At 40.4% G+C, this 20,330-nt stretch overlaps 1 protein-coding gene across 8 annotated transcripts in view; it reads left to right on the forward strand.

Annotated features, from left to right (window-relative positions):
- The window catches only part of PDE4D (phosphodiesterase 4D), a 1,602,952-nt gene that overhangs the window by 137,516 nt on the left and 1,445,106 nt on the right, over positions 1-20,330 (forward strand). For 7 of the 8 annotated variants that reach the window (XM_070774938.1, XM_070774935.1, XM_070774936.1 and 4 more), the window contains exon 2: positions 11,644-11,714. The exons of the other annotated variant lie outside the window; for it this stretch is intronic. The gene's annotated coding sequence lies outside the window, so the exon portion shown is untranslated. The remainder of the gene's footprint in view (positions 1-11,643; positions 11,715-20,330) is intronic. 8 annotated transcript variants of the gene reach the window in all.

Consider the following 20,330-nt stretch of genomic DNA (forward strand, 5'->3'; position numbering starts at 1 on the left):
CATGGGCACCTTTAGCAGTTTAGGATTGCTCTCAGACTGAATTCTTATTCAGAGCTGTGCTGAGGGCTTGGGTACCCTAGGCAACACAGAAGTTTCTTTGATATGCTTCTTCGTGTTTCCTCTGTTTTAAATCCCCAAGTGAAATTGCACCTGGATCTGTAGCTCATGTCATTCGTCTTTACTCTGCCCTATCTGCTTCATTCTTCCTAACAGACCAAAAAGGTAATCATGTTTTGGGGGAGCAAGAAAAAGTGCCAGTTGGAATTTATAAGCATGCAGGAGAAAACTGCTTTGCTTTGCCATGGGAATGTTACAATGTTGGCTATGAGTTGTTTGGATTTTGAAGGCTTGTTTTTTCCCAAAGATTTTTTTTTTTTTTAATTTAGACCATTTTAAAAGTCTTTATGAATTTGGTATTATATTGCTTCTGTATTATGTTTTGGTCTTTCGGCTGGCAGGCATGGGTGATCTTAGCTCCCTGACCAGGGATCAAACCTGTACCCCTGCATTGAGGTGAAGTCTTAACCTCTAGATTATCAGACAAATCCCTTTGTTTGGTTTTTGAACTGAAGAAACTGTAGCAACATTATTAGGTAAATTAACAATTGTAGCTCAACCATTTTTTCAAGAAAAGAAAGGCTTATTAAGAGTATTGAGGGCTGTGCAAGGTAGAATAATGCCCATCTGCCTTCCTCCTTCCCCCACTTTCAAGATGTTCACATCCTAACCCCTGGAACCTGTGAATGTGCTGTGTTACCTGGCAAAGGGGAATTAAGGTTGGAGACGGAATTAAGGTTGATAATTAGATGACTTTGAGATGCAGAGGTTATCCTAGATTATCTGGAAGGCTTCCCTGGTGACTCAGATGGTAAAGAACCTGCTTGCAAAGGAGGAGACCCGGGTTTGATCCCGGGGTAGGGAAGAGCCCCTGGAAAAGGGAATGGCAGCCCACTCCAATATTCTTGCCTGAAGATTTGCATGGACAGAGAAAAGATTTCCATGTTCATTTCCATGGACAGATTTCCATGACAGGCTACAGTCCATGGTATTGCAAAGAGTCGGATGTGGTTGAGCGACTCACACACATAATGTAATCACATGGGGGCTCAAGAGTAGAAAAGGGAGGCAGTGGTGTAACAGGAAGTGTCAGTATGACGCAGCATGAGACAGTCTCCACCAGTCCTTTCTGGCTTTTAAAGATGGAGAAAGAGGGCCATAAGCCAAAGAATAAGAGCAGCTTCCACAAGCTAGAAAAGGAAAGAAAGCGAGTTCTCTTCTGAGCCCCCAGAAAGGGATGCAGCTCTTTGAACTCCAATTTAGGCCATCGAGACCCATTCTGGACCTCTGATGTCCATAGCTGAAAGACAGTACATTTGTATTGTTTTAAGTCACTAAGTTTGTGATAATCTGTTCCAGTGGCTAACCAACCAGACCTGACAATTTTAAGTTGTTAAGAATCTGGAGAACTGTGGAGTCTATACTTGTAAGAGAAACAATGTTAAATGCAAGTATCTGGTAGATCTTAGACAGCTGTCATTTTGTTCTTTAAGAATCTAGAGAAGAGGTAGAAAACTGAAAAACTGTCAGTCTAGTGAGGTGGTATAAATGCATGAGACCAGCCTGATGGAAAAGAGGGAAGGGAGAGGAGTGTGGCTAACCAGAGAGTTCATGGCCAGGCTCGGGGAGCAAGGAGGGGCAGTGGCTGCTCATTTCCAGGTGATCTGTTGCTGTGAGGAAACGTGAGCAGTGTTGCCAGATCTTCCAAGTTCTTTCAGAGCAGCACCAAAGTTTGAAATTTTAGTGTAAATTATTCTAATATTTAACTCAAGACTGTTTAAATAAAAACCAACAACTAACCAACCAACCAGATCCCTTTTAGAGTGTACGGGGCAGCTTAGCAGCTTAGATGCTGCTAAGCTGCTAAGTCGCTTCAGTCGTGTCTGACTCTGTGCGACCCCATAGACGGCAGCCCACCAGGCTCCCCCGTCCCTGGGATTCTCTAGGCAAGAACACTGGAGTGGGCTGCCATTTCCTTCTCCAATGCATGAAAGTGAAAAGTGAAAGTGAAGTCACTCAGTCGTGTCCGACTCTTAGCAACCGCATGGACTGCAGCCTACCAGGCTCCTCTGTCCATGGGATTTTCCAGGCAAGAGTACTGGAGTACGGTGATACAGGGAAATTAATAATTGAGCTAGTCAAGAATCAGCATCAGGCTTGATTGCAGAAGCCAAAGGTTTTTTCCCTTCTCCTCCTTAATAAAGTAAAAGGAGGAGGTTAATAATGGTGGAGAGATAAAAGGATATGGAAAAAAATAATATTTACCAAGTGCAAAATACCTACTAGACATTGAAGAAGGGATTTAAAGCTCACAATCCTTTAATTCTTGTAACAATTTTGTGAGGTAAGCAATGCTCTCACTTCCACGTAAGAAACCTGAGTCCAAAAGAGGTCAAATGACTTGCACTTGGCCATATAGATACTAAGTGGCAAAGAGAACTCGCACACTTTCTTTACTGCGAAGTAAGATTATGTGGGGAGCTCACAGGTAGGTTTGTAATGAAGCGTGTGTCTGACTGGATTACTTCAGGAGAGAGGAGGCTGGCCTCCACTAGGTGGTTGAGTCTTGATGTGGGAATGTTTGGTGGACAGTGACAAAGGCCAACAAGCAGGATGGCTTTGAGTGGAATGTGTGTACACCCCCTTGGTTCTTATGGCAGCATCCTTCATAAGTTTAACCGAGAGGAGCTGAATGACTGAGATTGACCATTGGCTAAGTAAAAGCTCAAATGTGAAGAAATATGGGTGCGGGCTTCCCTGGTGGCTCAGTGGTAAAGAATCTACCCATGCAGGAGACATGGGTTTGATTCCTGATCCAGAAGGATCCCACATGCCTAGGGTTAACTAAGACCATCCATCACCGCTACCGAGCCTGTGTTCTAGAGCCTGGGAGCCACAACAATTGAGCCCATGTGCTGCAACTGAAGCCTGTGAGCCTAGAGCCCATGCTCCGCAACAAGGGCGGTCACAGCAATGAGAAGCTCGTGCACTTCAACCAGAGAGTAGCCCCTGTTCACTGCAACTAGAGGAAAGCCTGCACAGCAGTGCAGACCCAGCATAGACAAAAACAAACAAACAAACAAGGAAATCTGAGTAGTTCAACCTCACCAGTCTCTAGGAAATTTAAATTACATCCACAGTACCACATTGATGCTCTACTACTACATCCATCGGATTGGCTAAAATGGAAATGACTGACAGCTTCCCAGGTGGCGCTAGTGGTAAAGAACCTGCCTGCCTATGTAGAAGACATAAGAGACGTGGGTTCGATCCCTGAGTGGGGAAGATCCCCTAGAGAAAGGCATGGCTACCCACTCCAGTATTCTTGCCTGGAGAATCCCATGGACAGAGGAGACTGGTGGGCTACAGTCCACAGGATTGCAAAAAAGTCAGACACAACTGAAATGACTTAGCATGCACCACTGAAAATGAGAGGCAATAGAAACCCTGCTGGTATGAGTATAAATTAGTAGATTCACTTTGGGAAGCTTTTCAATATCTGTGAAAGAGCATATATAATAACCTAGAGTCTAAGATTTCAATTCCTAGGTGCATATCTAGCAAAACTCTGTACATTAGACCACCGAAAGACATGTGCAAGAATGCTCATAGTAACATTATTTGTAATAGCAAAAAATGAAAGCAGCTCACTAATTTGTGGTATAGTCAAAACATAACTTACCATACAGCAATACAGAGGAATGAGAGACAGTCACACACAATATGGATGAATCTCAAGAACACGGTGTGGAGAAAAGAAGCCCACCCAAAGCGTGTATGCTACATGATTTTGTTCATATGATGCTTAGGAACAGACCTTTGGCCTCAGGATTCAGGATTGTGATTAACTTTAAGGGGAAAAGATAACTGAGATGCAACGTAAGAGGGGGCTTCTAGATGCTGCAGTGTTCTAATTTTAAAAATGTTGTGAAAATCCATTGTCCTTCTCTGTGCTTATATTTTATTTCAATACAGAAAAAAAAAGAACATATGGCCTGGAGGGAAGGCAGGAATCACGACAGGGCAGTATTGAAATTGTTGACAAGTGCATTCAGCAGAAAAGATCGAATTATTGAATGTGTCCTCAGTTATATTGGATGCGGGGGACTGGGAGAAATTCAGGACATGATGGTTGTGATGGAAGAGGAAGAATTACTACCTTTCTAGATAATGGATGTAGAGAGCATCTTGATATGATGAATCTGCTGTGTAGCTGTTATGGGACTGAAGATAGAATATTCATCATCTGTGTGACTATGTCCTGTCCTGTTTCATGAGTCAAGCCATTTTCATAGTGCAACATGGGGAGGAGTCAGTAGTTTAATTCAAAGTGGATATAGTGGAGACCCTGACAGCTCATATTTTGACCTTATCTCATTTTTGCTTGTTAACTAGGCTCTAGACCTCTGTATAGGGAAACTGATAGCTGCATTACCATGTTAAGCAACTTATAGGTGATGTAAAAGATTTTGCTCTAGTTGTGAGCTTGAACCTGGCTTTTTCTGGTCTGTGGTCTCCTAGCAAGAGAAATGTAACAGTTAAGTTCCCCATGTGGCTTTAAAAGGGGGACAATTCTTTCTTATGTATATGCTGAAAGTACCTTTTTTTCTTTTCCTCAGAAAACTAGGTTTAAGATCTTTGTGTTAGTAATATCTATTTGCTACTTAGGTATTTTGGTTAAAATAGAAAGACCATTTGTCTCTTGAATCAAAGGTTAAAAAAATTTTCTTAATGGATTATATTCATTTCTAAGATTGCTTTCCAGTTATCATGGGTAACCAACTCTTAAGACAGAGGATGAGGAAATTAAGGGCAGTGTTGCATTTTCTTTCCTCATATTGCTTCTTACTTTTTTGGGTTGATTTGTATTCTATCTTTCCTTATATTTTATCTCTAATGGTTGATGAAGATAATTTCTAAATAAGTTTCATTTACATTTTCTTCCTCAGCTCCAGAGGTTCTGTTGAATGCAATCAGTGACATATATTAGGACAGCTGTGAAGTGAAGTGAAAGTCACTCAGTCATGTCCGACTCTTTGCAACTATACAGTCCATGGAATTCTCCAGGCCAGAATACTGGAGTGGGTAGCCTTTTCCTTCTCCAGGAGATCTTCCCAACCCAGGGATTGAGCCCAGGTCTCCCTCATTGTAGGTGGATTCTTTACCAACTGAGCTATCAGGGAAGCCCTGGACACCTGTAATGGAATACAAATAATCCATTACATAGCACATACCTAAAGGGACCTTCCCTTCTGTGTCAGTGGTAAAGAACCTGCCTGCCAATGCAGGAGACATGGGTTTGATTCCTGGGTTGGGAAGATCCCTTGGAGAAGGAAATTGGCAACCCACTCCAGTATTCTTGCATGGAAATCCCATGAAAGAGGATCCTGGCAGGCTACAGTCTATGGGGTTGCAGAAGAGTTGGACGTGACTTATTGACTAAACAACAACAACAAAGGGACCTTTAATTGATCATGAAAATTGAGATCTTTTGAGAATAAAAAGATGTGCTATTAATCATTATGCTGAACAACAGATGTGACGCAGCACTGTCCTGTGTAAATGGGGATGTGCGGTTGCCCCACCCAGAGCCCTTCTGGCGGGAATAAGCCTTGTGAAGTCTCCGTTCTGTTAGGGATGCTGCTTACCTGGCCCACTCGCTCTTGGCAGGATGACTCACAGATATTAACTCAGTTCTCTCCAGTGATACAATACTGGATACGTACAAATACTACATGACAGGTTTTGGATTTTATCTTCTAATTCCTCCCAGTTGAAATCCTGGCAAAAGCCTGTAACTGAATATTACCAACAGAATGGCCTCTATTCATGTCTGACCTGATTTTTCCTCCTTATTTTCTTGACTTTCGTTTTTCAGGATCTCATGACTGTAAGCAGACAATTCTCAGCCTTGTTAAACATAGAATTTTTTTTTTCAATGATGAGGTTGGGAAGTCAGTATGGCATGCAGTGTGTTTGCTACTCATTGCTTCTCACTGGGCCCAGCTTCCCTGTGATGGGCTGCCATGCAGGTCTCACTTTCTTCCTCCTTGGTCCTTGAATCAGCTGACTCACTCTTCTGTCTGTGCACTCTATTCTTAACAGTGGGAGTTGTTAGGAATCTGAGGGCTTAATTACACTCCATCCTTTCTCTGTGTCCTAGACCAATAGAGAAATAAAGACATAGAAGTCAGGGAATGATATATTTTTTAAGTTTTTGACTTATTTATGCTAGTGAATTAAAATTACACTATTATAAAGTGGAAGTGAAAAGTGAAGTGAAAGTGTTAGTCGCATAGTCGTGTCCAACTTTTTGTGATCTCATAGACTGTAGCCCGCCAGGCTCCTCTGTCCATGGGATACTGGAGTGGGTTACCATGCCCTTCTCCAGGGGATCTTCCTGACCCAAGTATTGAATCCAGTTCTTCTGCACTGTGGGCAGATTCTTACCAACTGAACCACGAGGAATAGCAATGTATGTGCAAAGGGATTTAATGCATCATAGTATGTACAGTTATCATTAAAAAGTCAGGACGTAAGTCACAATGACTATAAACATAAAATCCATATTAGAACATTCTCCAGGGACTTCTCTGGTGGTCCAGTGTTTAAGACTTTGTGCTTTCACTGCAGGAAGTGCAGATTTGATCACTGGTCAGGAAATTAAAACCTCACATGCTGTTGTGGCATGGCCAACATTACAGCCAAACCAAATTTAAAAAAAAAAACAAGAAAACATCCTCCATAAGTAATACATTGGACTGTTTTAGTTCACAGTTGTCATTTGAGAATCTGATGATCACTGCCCCTCATTTTATGATCCCTCAAAATCACCTGGACAGATACATATAAATAGGAGAGGAAATTTCATTGTGTATAATTTCCCTTTGGTCTATCTTGTTAAAACCCATTTATTTACTTCTATTGAGTTGCCCAAAAAGTTTGAGAGCTTTGAAGAGCCCATTTAAATATCATAAAGAATCTCTTCTTTAATCCTGACACATCTTCGTTATGGAGCTGGGCCCAATGGGCTTCCCACCATTTTTCCTCACAGTGGACTTACTTTCTCCGTCCCCAAGCAGCTAGTTCTGCCCCTGTGGATTTAAATAAGGAGAACAGAAGACCATCTGTGATTTCAGGATGGTAGTTCATGGTGAAAGGGAGGGTGAAAAGTAGAGGGGAGAAGAGTTACAGATAGCTAGAAGGAGGAAGAAAGAGGCATGGAAAGAGGAGGAGGAGAGAGGAAGAAGACAGAGAGAGGGTGATGGAGAGGGTGGGATGGTGTGGTCCAGATATTGAGAAGGAGGGAGCGAGGGAAGGAGAGAGAAAGAGAGATTGAGGAAGAGGGGGACCCAACAAGCAGATAATCCTTTTCTCTACCCATAATGGAAAATGGAGGAATGGCAGAGCTAGGGAAGGATACCTCCTCCCGAGTACCAGTAGGTGGCTGTGGGAATTCCTAGTTAATGTATTAAAGTGAGATTTTGGGAGAAGGAAAAAAGGGACCCCCCGCCGCCAACATGTCCTGCTACCCGCCCCCACCACCAGCCAACATAGGTCATGATGTTCCCTGTGAAACTCCTCTAAGTACCTCTCAAGATGGCAATGCCCAGAACCTTACTATTCAACCATCTCATGTACTGTGTCCTAGGGGCTACAGTGAGAACCCCGGACAACTACAATGCCTTTCCAACATTGTCGCATATGAAGGAATATGAAGTCGCATCTTTGTCCCTGTAAATTGAAACAGAACACCAGCTCTCTTTAGGAGAAGGGTATAACACTTTTATGTTAGATGAAGACAACTTTATTATTACTGTTGTTATTTTATGAAAGGGAAAATTACATGACTACATTTTGAAATGTTTGCAAATGTTTTGTCCTTGGGTAAAACCAGGGAATGGGAGAAGATCAAAGATATTTCAGAGATGCAAAATGAATTTCTTTCTACATAATGCTTCTTTCATTTCCACTATCTATAAGATCTGAAAAAGAACATTCAGTGATGACATACATTATTCAAAAGTATTTTCTCTGGAGAGAGCAGGGCTTTTCTTAACCTCCTTCTAGGTCAGGGCAGCTATGTCAGGTCAAGTGGAAGCACGAGGTCATCTTGGGGCTGGAGGCTTAGCCCTGATGATTCCTCTAGGAGAGTTGAAGGGATATTTGACATTTGTTACTTCCACTGGACTGGGAAAATATCCCTTCTGTGTTAAGTGCTTATTCTTCAGATTCAAAAAGTACAGAAGACTGTACTGACAAACTTGATGAGCAAGGCCATCAGGACTCCCACTGAAAGCTGAGAGTATCACGGTCTCAGCAGGCACCAGAAACACAAAATTGAACAGTGAGTTAGGACAGGGGAAATTGCAGGGAAGTAAGACTGGCACAAAGTGTTGAAATTCATGTTCCATTAAGGAGTAGGAAAAAATTACCTTGAATGGGCTACTTAAGATGGAAAAAAAAAAAAGAAATTGTATTTTCAAAGTTTTCATTTGATATAGACTTCTTATTGATACAAAATTCTTATAAAAGCCCAAAATGAGCAGAAGACCTAAATAGGCATTTCTCTAAAGAAGACATAAGATGGCCAAAATTGCTAATTATTAGAGAAATGCAAATCAAGACTGTAAAGAAGTACCCACTCATACCAGGCAGAATGGCCATCATCAAAAAGTCTACAAACAATAAATGTTGGAGAGGATGTGGAGAAAAGGGAACCCTCATGCACTGCTGGTGGGAATGCAAATTGGTGCAGCCACTATGAACAACAGTATGGAGGTTCCTTAAAAAACTAAAACTAGAGCTACCACATGACCCTGCAATCCTATGCCTGGGCATATATCTGGAGAAGGCAAAGACTCTAATCTGAAAAGATACATGCTCTCAAGCACTATGTACAATAGCCAAGACATGGAAGCAACCTTAAATGTTCATCAACAGATGAACTGATAAAGGTGATGTCATGTATATGTGTGTCTATATATATACACATACACACATGATGGAATATTACTTAGCCATAAAAGGAGTGAAATGACATTTGAAACAACATGGATGGACCTAGAGATTATCACACTAAGTGAAGTAAGTGAGAAAAAGAAAGACAGATATCATCTGGTATTATTTATTTGTGGAATCTGAAAAAATGATACAAATAAACTTATTTACAAGACATAAATAGACTCATAAGACATAGAAAACAAATTTATGATACCAAAGGGGAAAAAGGGGGAGGTAAATTAGGAATTTGGGATTAACATAAATACACTACTATATATAAAATAGATAAACAGCAAGAACCTACTGTATAGCACAGGGAACTATATCTTATAATAACCTATAGTGGGAAAGAATCTGAATATACATATAAATATGTGTGTATAATAACAGAATCACTTTGCTGTACACCTGCAACATTGTAAATTTGACTATACTTCAAAAATAGTAAAGTGAAAAAATTCTTGTAAATTATTTTTACCCCCAATAAATAAAAACTGGTTTTCTGAATAGAGTGTGTGTATCTACCCATGTAGGAGACCTGTTCATCAGGACAGAATGATCTTGGAGATTAGGTAGAGTGCTTTGATCTTCAGCTCTCTTGGCCTGGGGTAGTGTTCATTTATTTCCCTTTTTCAAAAGTTTTAAGATCTGTTTCATCTGAGAGATTAAACATCCAGCTTACCAGTGAAAGCACACACAGATCTTCATGTCCCTTTAATCTCTTGATTTATCAGGTGCATCTCTCTGGTTGAACTTCATTTGCATGTTGATTTCATTTGTGGTTTGTGTAAAGTTCACTTCCAGGGCTGTGGTGCTGCCTATATCTGTGCAGATTAATCACCGTACAGTTGGGCTGGTGTGGGAGTTGAGTGCAGTGAAAAGGAAGTCCTACTCTGCTTGCCAAGCCATTGACGCATCAACCCACAGGAAGGGGAACTTTTTCCACAAAGGTGCCATGTGGGCTAGCGAATGGCCGTGATCACCCCCAAGGTCTCCTGTTTTGAAAAGCAGGCAGAAACGGTCTGGTCTAGATCCAGAAGTAGTTAGAGTCTTAGTCTCAACTATTTAAGTCTATTATTCAGTTGGGTTAGCCCGAGGAATTCAAAATTCTAATTTTGGGGAAGTCTTGGAACCTTGGTGTATTTGGTTCAAAACAGTGCTTGCTATAAAAATTTACTGTTCAGCAAGCTGCATAATTTGGGGCTTAATTGCATTCTGTCCACCCGCCCATCCATCCATACATCCATATATGCATCCAATCCGTCTCTTCATTACGAAAGACGGTTTGCACTGGTCAGATAGGTGTTGTAAGTGAATGGTTCAGGGAGGGATTACAATGTAATAGGACATGGTAGAGTCGTAGCAAATCAAATATTTCTCCACCCATGGAGAGTGTCCATTACTCACCATCTGGGGATTGTTGTCTTGCTGAAGAGCAAGCATGTGTACCTGTAGAAATTCCAGATCTTTTGACTTTTTTTTCAAATGAGCTGAAAATAAAGTCGTAAAATCTCCTGAGTTTTAAATATTGACAGCCAATTAATTCAACTGTTTAAAAATACTATGCTAACATTGTGAGACTTGTTGCTACCCGTTGACATGGGGAAAATAGGTTGATCACATTAGGTGTTTGGTTGTCAGTTTGTGATCTCTGCCTCTAAGGGATGTACGTGTGTCCTTAGAAGGGTGTCCAGTATCATCTTGTAGTTGAATGGGAAACTTCTCTACTTTTAGTGAATTTTGAAGTAGAGATATCATCTAATCATCCCTCTGCATTTTGGAGGATAGGCATTTTTCATGATCGTGCTTGGTTAAGTCCGACTCTGTGTGACCCCATGGACTGTATGTAGCCTGCCAAACTCCTCTCTCCAGGGGATTTCCCAGGCAAGGATACTGGAGTGGGTTGCTATTTCCTACTCTAGGGGATCTTCCCGACCCAGGGATAAAACCCATGTCTCCTGCATCTCCTGCATTGGCAGGTAGATTCTTTACCACTGTGCCACATGGGAAGTAGGCATTATTGGTGGCTATTAAAAAAAATAATTATTAGCCTACTGCTTCCTGATTAAAGCAAGTCTCTCAAGACTTTTCAATGAGGTCCTCGTGGGCTTACAAAAGAGTTTAGGATTGGCAGTAAAAAGAGAGGGATGGGAATAAAACTTTCTTGTTTTTGAGAATAGACCTGATCTGTATATATTGATTTCAAGAGTGGGGATTTTAAAGTAACTCAATTTAATCTGCATTTCTAAAAAGAAATACAAAACTTCTTGACAGAAATGCCAGCTGTTTTAATGTCTAAGCACCCATGGAGCTCTGCCAAGTTGAAAGCAAATTTAAGCACATTTTAATCAAGATGGCATCTCACAGAACTGGCATATGCATGGTTCATAAATTTTATCTTTTTGCTTAAGAAAAAAAGTGACATTTCACTTGATCCCATGGCAGAAAATCTTTTAAGGGTTTATGAAAGACTATTAGGATCAGAATGAAACATGTTATAAAATTCAGTAATATTTAATAATATATTTAATGCTTTATATTTTATTATATATTTTAATACAAATTAAATTTAATATTTTACAGCAAGCTGATTATTTTTCCAGTGCCATCTAAGGAAGTTTCATACAAGCCCATGTAATGCTGGACCAGAGTTGGTAAGATACCCTGTGCCCCTAGCTTCCAGTTTTCCCCGCCTGACCATCCTCCACATAGCAGCTGACGTTTGTCTTCTGATTGATCCTGGCTCGAGTAACACATCACATTGGTATAGTAAGAATTTAGGAAGTAGCTCAATAGGACATCCCAATAGGGTGGGCTTTCTGAAAAGACAGGTGCATATTCCTCCTGAGCCTGTTGGTTGGTGGCAAGTGTGAGCTTTGGAGCACTAATGAAAGGTGGAAACTCAGGAGTTTTCCCCCTGGACTTGGGGGATATCCCCATACTTTCTTTGTAGAATTGGTAGATCTAGCATCGTGTTTGAAAGTGGAAAGATCTGACTGATTTTGTCAGATGATTGGACTGATATTTGCATATCTACATTTAATGTCACTCTTCTATTAAAGTCTTCCAATAACTTTTCACTGGATTTGAAACAAAATCCAAGGGCTTTACCTTGAACTCTGTGGCTCATCTTGAGCTGGCCTCTGCCTTCCCTTTCTCCCTTGTCTCCATCTAGTAAGATCTGCTTTCTCTTCTTTGAATGGGCTAAGCTCTTTCTCACTCCAAGCTCCTTGTTGAACCTCCTGGTCCTTCTTTCTAGATGTCTCTTTCCTCAACTCTTTGGCTTCTTTTCACTTGGAATTTGATGCAAACTTGACCTTTCTAGAGAAGTGTTCTTTGGTAAGCCCAGCTCTCCCATCACTCTATCCTGTAACTCTATTTCATTTTCTTCACAGCATTTATTTGAACTGATATTATTGATTATTGTCTCTCCATTGACATGTGAGAGTATGGCCTCCTCTACTGGACTTTATTGCTCTATTTTCAGAATCTATACCAGCATCTAGTATGAAGTCAGGACTCAAAGGTATTTGTTAGATGAACCAGTTTGTTCCCATTCAGTGGCTATACCTGTGACTATTTCACTCTTGACTGGAATATAATTTTATTATTTGTCAGAATTGGAGAAGAATAAGGACAGAGGACAGTGAGGAAATGAGAAAATATGGGAATGGTGAAATTAGCTACATGATTTGAGCAGTTAATCACTAGCATTGCCTTAAAACAATAAAGAAGTAAATGTATAATACTTGAAAGTCAGACCCTAATATTACCTTACAGTGAATGTCATTTTTTCAAATCATGCACATCAAAGCTTTATCTTCATAATTCTGACAAGAATAGGAAGCTGATGAGATTTTTTTTCAGAGCAAAAAATAAACATAGTGGGCTTCCAGTTTGCTTTGAGCCTGTCTGCATGGCTGATAAATGCTTTTCTGATAGTAGAAGGGGAAAGCATACACTTAAGATGATAAGCGACCAGAGATAAAGCCCATAGCTAGTGTCAGATTTTTAAAAGGAATCATCTTCCTACCATCCTGAGACTCTATGACGATCCATGTATTTGTTTATGAATGGTGATCAGGGACCAAGGTCAACAGACTTAATCTTTTAAAATCAAACAGAAGTAAAATAATATTTCTTATCTTTCCCCTGAGACGTGTTGAACAGGGGATGTTCCAAGATGCTGATGAAATTTTAACTAAAGTGAATAGTCCATAGGGATTTAACTCTCGTCAGTCACCATCCTTGTTGTTACTATGTGGCAGAAAATATACAGTTCTGTTGAATACTGCCTCTTGACAGAAAAATATGAAAGATGAAAGTACAACTGACAATTCTTAGATTGCCAAACAATGACTCATCTGACCCACCAGGCATCTTGTCAAGACCTGAAAGAAAAGAAAGCAAAAAGGGCTTCTGTGGTTAAGAGATTTCTGACACCAGTCCATAGAAACAGATCAAACACAAGGAAGGAGAGGCTCAGGACAATTTTTGGGTCTGTTTCACATCTGTCGAGCTGAGCTCTAAATGTAATCTCATTTAGAACATGCATTGCTTTTCTTTGGGACATAAATTGCCTTCTCTCCCTTTTATTCCCAGCGTTGATCACAGCCTGTTGCAGAGAGCAGAATTTTTAAAATTCTTGTGCAATTAATAAACCAATTAGAGTAAGGGTAATAATAAAGGAAGATTAGAAGATGGTCTGGGATGGAGGTGAGCAAAATTCAGAAACTGTGAGTTTGAGCTTTGATGTGATCATGGCTCATTGTTGTTTTGTGGAAACTAGCATCCTGGAATTGTATTCCTTTTATCAATTGGTCTGGAATAAGATGTGCTACCATAACAGTGTCAGGGGTTAAAGAACAAAGATTCATTTCTTATTCACACTGTGTGTCCATTATGGGTTGACCAGGCACTCTGCCGACCATCCTCACTCAGGGATACAGGTTGATGGAGTAGCCAGCATCTCAGATGTTGCCCACTGCCATGCTTGAGGGGAAAGCAAGCTCAGAGGGATCAAGTGCTTTTGTGCAGAGCCAGTCCACTCTAAGGGGTTAAGTGCTTTTGTGCAGAACCAGCATGAGGCACCTCAACTCAAAAACTCACTGAAGTCATTGTGCCTGGCTCCACCTAACCACAAGAGGGACACAAAGTATAGTCATGAACAAAATAAAGGACATTCATCTATTATTTGTCTCCTTGGTTTTGGCGCAGATTGATTTATTCGAATAGAAAGGGTAGGCTGGTTATCAAAGAATGTCTCATTTTCTTATTCAAAATCACTACTTAAATTTTTTTAAAGAGTTTATTTGAGCAAAAATTGTTTTGAATGGGGCAGTGCCAAACCAGAAGTGTTTAGGAATCCTGGCTCACAGGTGCCAGGATCTAGACTTAAACAGAGAAAATGCAGAAGCAAAAAAAAGGAGACTATTTGATTATAGCTTAAAGCACATTTGGGTGTTTGAGAGTGGTTGTCATTAGCCTCTTGATCAAAATTACCATTGATTCATTTAATCATGTTGTTCAGTTGCTCAGTCATGTCCGACTCTTTATGACCCCATGGACTACAGCGTGCCAGGCTTCCATGTCCTACACCATCTTCTGGAGCTTGCTCAAATTCATGTCCATTGAGTTGGTGATGCCATCCAACCATCTCATCCTCTGACGTCCCCTTCTCCTCCTGCCTTCAATCTTTCCCAGCATCAGGGTCTTTCCTAATGAGTCGGCTCTTCCTGTCAGGTGGCCAAAGTATTGGAGTTTCAGCTTCAGCATCAGTCCTTCCAATGATTATTCAGGGTTGATTTCCTTTAGGATTGACTGGTTTGATCTCCTTGTAGTCCAATCATGACTCCCCCCCTTAATGTATTTTATGTGACTGATTAATTTTCACAGACGTATCAGGTAACCGATTATTAATTTGTAATCAATGCATTGATTCTTAAATTCAGCCAACATTTATGGAGCTCCTACTATGTGCTTGATCACTATGCTACATACTACATTGGATGGCTTTGCTGAATTATCACTCACTCTATCATCACTCACTCAGCTAACCCTAGAAATGGATACAATGTTCAGTGCAGGTAGGGAAGGTTCTTGTGACGCTTACCTACTTTGTAGAATTCTGGCAAGCACTCAAGATCATATTTTCAAGGTCCCTAGTACTTCCAGTAGTGATGTTAATAATGATGTTACAACTTGACCTGGATTTTATAGTTCATTTCCTAAAGTAATTTTTATTCAACTGGTAATTCAATTAAATAGTGCTCACTTGACTGTGAGTCATGGGGTCAGGACTGCCTCCCGAAATTCTCCATTCATTTTCCAATTGTGGCCCATTGAATTGGAATGCTGAAATAGGATTCATTCCTGATGATAATAAGAGCACAAATGCCAACTGCATGTGCAGTAGCTCCTGGGAGAAGGCTTGATGACTCAGCACTGTCCCTATGCGATGACTCAGCACTGTCCCTATGAGATGACTCAGCACTGTCCCTATGCGATGACTCCTGTAGAGCCACGTACAATGTTAGATACAGAGGGAGGCACTTAGAATGTAAGGGGTTGTGTACCATTACATTTAAATGTAGTTTTCCCGATGGCTCAGATAGTAAAGAATCTGCCTGCAATGCAAGAGACCCAGGTTCAATCACTGGGTCAGGAAGAGAGCCCCTGGAGAAGGGAATGGCTACGTACTCCAGTATTCTTGCCTAGAGAATTCCATGGACAGAGGAGCCTGGTGGGCTACAGTCCACAGGGTTGCAAAGAGTCAGACACGACTGAGTGATTAACACAAGTTTAAATGTACCTTTTGCTCTCTGGCCTTTGGTCACTGAGGTTGGTCCCTTAACTGTGTCCTCCTCCAGCTATGGAATTCCGTTCTTCTGATCACAATTCCCCATATTTTCCCCTTAGTACATAGCAGCTGTGTACTTGGTGACAAGTTTGTTTTGAGCCATTGCATGTTGACAGGCAGATCTTTTGTGTGAAGGTTGTGGATTACTTCTTGAAAGGATGGGGACCCTCCTTTAGCTATTTCCAACAGCAGCTACATTTCAGCTGAGTGTGAATATTCTCTCTGTGGTTTCCTCAGATTAACGATGTTAAATAAGGCTGACTAGGTGAGGTTTCCATCCATAATAAATCTGAATTTGGGGCTTTTGATGATTGTTTTACTGCTTTGTCTGAGACAAAAAGGAATAAGAGTATGTTGTTGGTATGTGGCTTCAAAAACCAAGTTTGCTTTGCCTGTTTTCATGTATCAGTCACACCTGTTCCTTGGATTCTGTTCTCCCTCCAGCTCCCAGGTCACAGACAGAAGCTATTGCTGGAGGAGACCTTCCTCTAGTGATAAGCCACATGCACTTCTGCCCCTACAGGGACATTCCATTTACCCTCTGCCCTTCCAGTTAACAAAAGGTGTTTACAGAAGTGCAGAGGTTGAATATGCGGAAGAAGCATATCTTGTTTGGTAAGAAAATAGTGTGACTAGAAACATGGGAGAAGTAATGTGTGCGTGTGTACGTGTGTGCATGCATTTGTGTTCAGATGGCTAGATAAGGGTGACTGTTTACCAAATGATTCTGTAATGTTGGCATGTAGATAATAAGCATAGGAATGGCTTTGGGAAATGTAAGCTGGCTTTTTATAAAGGCCAGCAGAGATTTTATTAGATGTGTTTAGAAGCCATTTGCCATATACTAAAAGAGTTGTCCACACCAAAAGGCCTCTAGGGAACAGGTAGTTTTCTGTTTTATTGCCCCAAGAATGAAATAGGGCTTCCCTGGTGGCTCAGCAGTGAAGAATCCATGTGCAACGAAGGAGACTCGACTTCGATCCCTGGATCTGTAGGATTCCCCTGGAGAAGGAAATGGCTACCCATTCCAGTATTCTTGCCTGGAGAATCGCATGGACAGAGGAGCCTGGCAGGCTCCAGCCATGGGGTCATAAGTTGGACACAACTTCTTGACTAAATTACTTTAAAGAATGAAATAGAAATAGGCACTTCTAGCCTTTTATTTGTTTTAGCCAAATCTTTGTGGGGGAAAATCAGCTACTACTTTCTTATAAGACCCACCTTTAGGAACTCATTTTTTTCCAACATGTTTTTAGCATAATATTCTGTTCAGGCTGTGTTCTCCAAAATCTTAGTATGCTGCTAAGTCGCTTCAGTCGTGTCCGACTCTGTGCGACCCCATAGACGGCAGCCCACCAGGCTCTCCCGTCCCTGGGACTCTCCAGGCAAGAACACTGGAGTGGGTTGCTATATAGAGAAGTATTTTTCCTTACAAATATTTTATAATTCAGACTTCCTTAATTGAAGATCGCATATGTCCTTATTTTAACACTTAGCATAGAAGCCACCTGAAGACAGAGGTGGCTGTCTTATCTTCGTTATCTTGCACTCCTCACATAGCGTGCACCCAGTTGATAGCTTTTTATTGATTGAATGACTGAAGACAGACCCAAGATTCTCAATAGAAAGAGAATAAAAGCCTATTTCTGTTTACTCTTCTGCAGTGGGGAGATGACCTAAACATGATATATGATACCATTATATACATTTTGTTTGCATGATTTGACTTTATCCGTTTGTTGTTTACTTATATTCAGGACATAAATACAGGCAGTTCTTTCATGTAATATTATCATACTGAACTTGAATGAAACAGTATACTAAATAATGTGCAAAACTAACTCTGCGTTTAGCTACCAAGGGGCTTTGGCATTTTGCTTGGGTAAATTTGAGGATGGTCTGGAAGGTTCAGGCCCTGGAATGGCAGGTCTGTAGTCACCATGGTGATGTGGGTTGGAGGAGATGGATGGCTATTATGTAAAATGTCTGTTGGGTGCACTGTGCCAGCAGCAACGCTTGGTACCACCAAGGAACCCTACCAGCATAAGATACTTTCTTGGCTCAATATAGTATACCATAATGTATCTGACACGGTTAGCCAAAACACGATCATTTATCATTGCCTCTGCCAGTTACCCAGGCTAACAGAATCAAAAGCCAAATGCGGTGATCAAAAGGACAACTAGACAAGCAAAAGGCAAAAGGGTGAGGAAAAAAGCCAGCCAGGGATATATGTTTTGCTTAATTGTGTCTACTATTCTCTGGGATTCAGCAGTGTGGAAGCCTCTGCTACCTGTGTGTATAATCCATCTTCTCCATGGGTATAGAACCAATCGTTCCTGAATCCTCCTACGTATGTCCACATCACTCACTGGGAAGCAGACAAAGGACCATCACAATATACCAGAGTGTTAAAGTATGTAGGCTCCATTGGCAGACTGCCTGGGTTCAGATCCCTTGTTCCTACTAGTCAAGAAATTACTAAAGCCTCAGTGCCCTAGTTTCTACTCAAAAATTGTAGAAAGTAATAAAAATATGGATTTATAGGGTTATTGTGAGGATTACATAAGCTAATACATAATTATCACTTGGCATACTGCTATTATTGATAGTGATAGGGTCAGGGAGACTCAGTGTAAGTGGGAAACAGAGATGTGAAATGTATATGATTGGCACCTCAGTTCAGTACACAAGGGTAGATCAGGAACACAAGTTGAAAAATATATAGTGTTATTATTACTTATACCATTACTATCACTACTGATGTTTTTACCCAGGAGATCTAAAAACTATTTCTATATTCACCATGCATCCTACTTCACATAACTGAATATTCAAAGCTCTCAATTCCCAGTGTTTAAGTTTTTTAAATGTTCTCTTCTCATTTCAATTCTACTGAGAGGTGGCAATAGTCAAAAGACAGGAATCTGGTAAAAATTCCAAGTGGAAAGCACATAAAATTTTACTCTTTGAAATGCAATTGCTTTGGCATAAAAAACAAGAATCAAGCTTTAGTCCCAGGATGATATCATTTTTTAATGAATTGAAATTGCAGCTAATAGAAAGCTGAATATATAAAGATTAGTGAATATGAAAAGAAATTGTGGCATGGATTATTCATTATAGGTGTTTAGAGAGCAATAGGGACTTTTTTTTTTTAAACAAAGACAACTCAGAAAAATAAGTCAGGCAGTTTAAAAATGAATTCACTGCACAGCTTGATTCTGCATTCATCAATATAATGAAGTTTAAAAAAATATTTAATAGCAGAGGTATGTGGGAAGAGCCTTACCAATATAAACTGTAGTCTGTGGAGCAGGCCCTGTGGGAAATGAATTGTTGAGATCTTATCTAACCCATGGGACAGTTCCCCTGACTCTGATTTCAACTGTTTTTTTCTTGTATTGACTAAATACACCTGTCTCTGGTGCCCCGTTCTTGCCCCTTCTGCCTGTTTTCCACTGGGACTGAAACTCTTTTCTTTCCTTTATTTCTACCTCTAATCGCTGTAATTTCTTTATCAAACTCACTTTTCCTCCTGACCTATAACAACATGACCGGTGGATTTCTGACATGGGTGCTTGTAGCTGTGTTGATGGATGAGAGTGGTCAGTTCTATAGCTTCAAGCTAACTGAATAGTACGTAGTAGAGCTCACAGAGGTACCACCAGCATGGCTGGAATCAGACACCAACATACCAGTTTCCTTGTTTCTCATCTTTTCAAGCCATGGAGTCCCTGGTAATGTATACTTCTAATCAAGCAAGTCTAGTAAATGCAAAATCAAATAAATTTAGCGTGAGCTATCAACAACATCAACATCATTTATAACTGTCACTTATCAATATTCATTCTTCTCTTCAACAATATTCCTATAGTAAGTGATGGGAGATTAAAGATTAGCTTCCTAGGTGGCAGAGATTAAAACAGGCAGGGGATGGGGGAAGATAGAAAACTAGAAATTTCTCAAAAGGAAGGTAGAAGTTAGAAGAAGATAGAGGCCATTGCAAATGGCTTCAAGAGGATTTTTCTAGTCATAAATAGATATCGGAATATCCAGAGTCAACTAAAATGTTTAGGAAAGATATTATTCAAGAATGCACAAATATAATATCACTATTTGGGTTTCTCAAAATTTATAAAATATGTAAAAATAAAAACTGCAGCTAAAGTCCATTTAAATATATAAGGTGTAAGGAAAATAGCAAGTGAAGAAAAGCTTTACCAATAATCTTTGCTAGGTTAAGGCTAAATGTTCATCTTGATAACAAAATATTCACGGCAATTACTTGGCCTGTTCGAGAAGCAGAGCCAGAGAGAACCCAGTAATTCCTCTGTATTGTTGGTGAGAACACTGTTAATATTAATGGGAATGCAGTGGTCAAGTTCTTGGGGATTGATAATAGGGCAAC

The sequence above is a fragment of the Bos indicus genome, chromosome 20 (genome assembly GCF_029378745.1).
Source record: "Bos indicus isolate NIAB-ARS_2022 breed Sahiwal x Tharparkar chromosome 20, NIAB-ARS_B.indTharparkar_mat_pri_1.0, whole genome shotgun sequence".
Lineage (NCBI taxonomy): Eukaryota > Metazoa > Chordata > Mammalia > Artiodactyla > Bovidae > Bos > Bos indicus.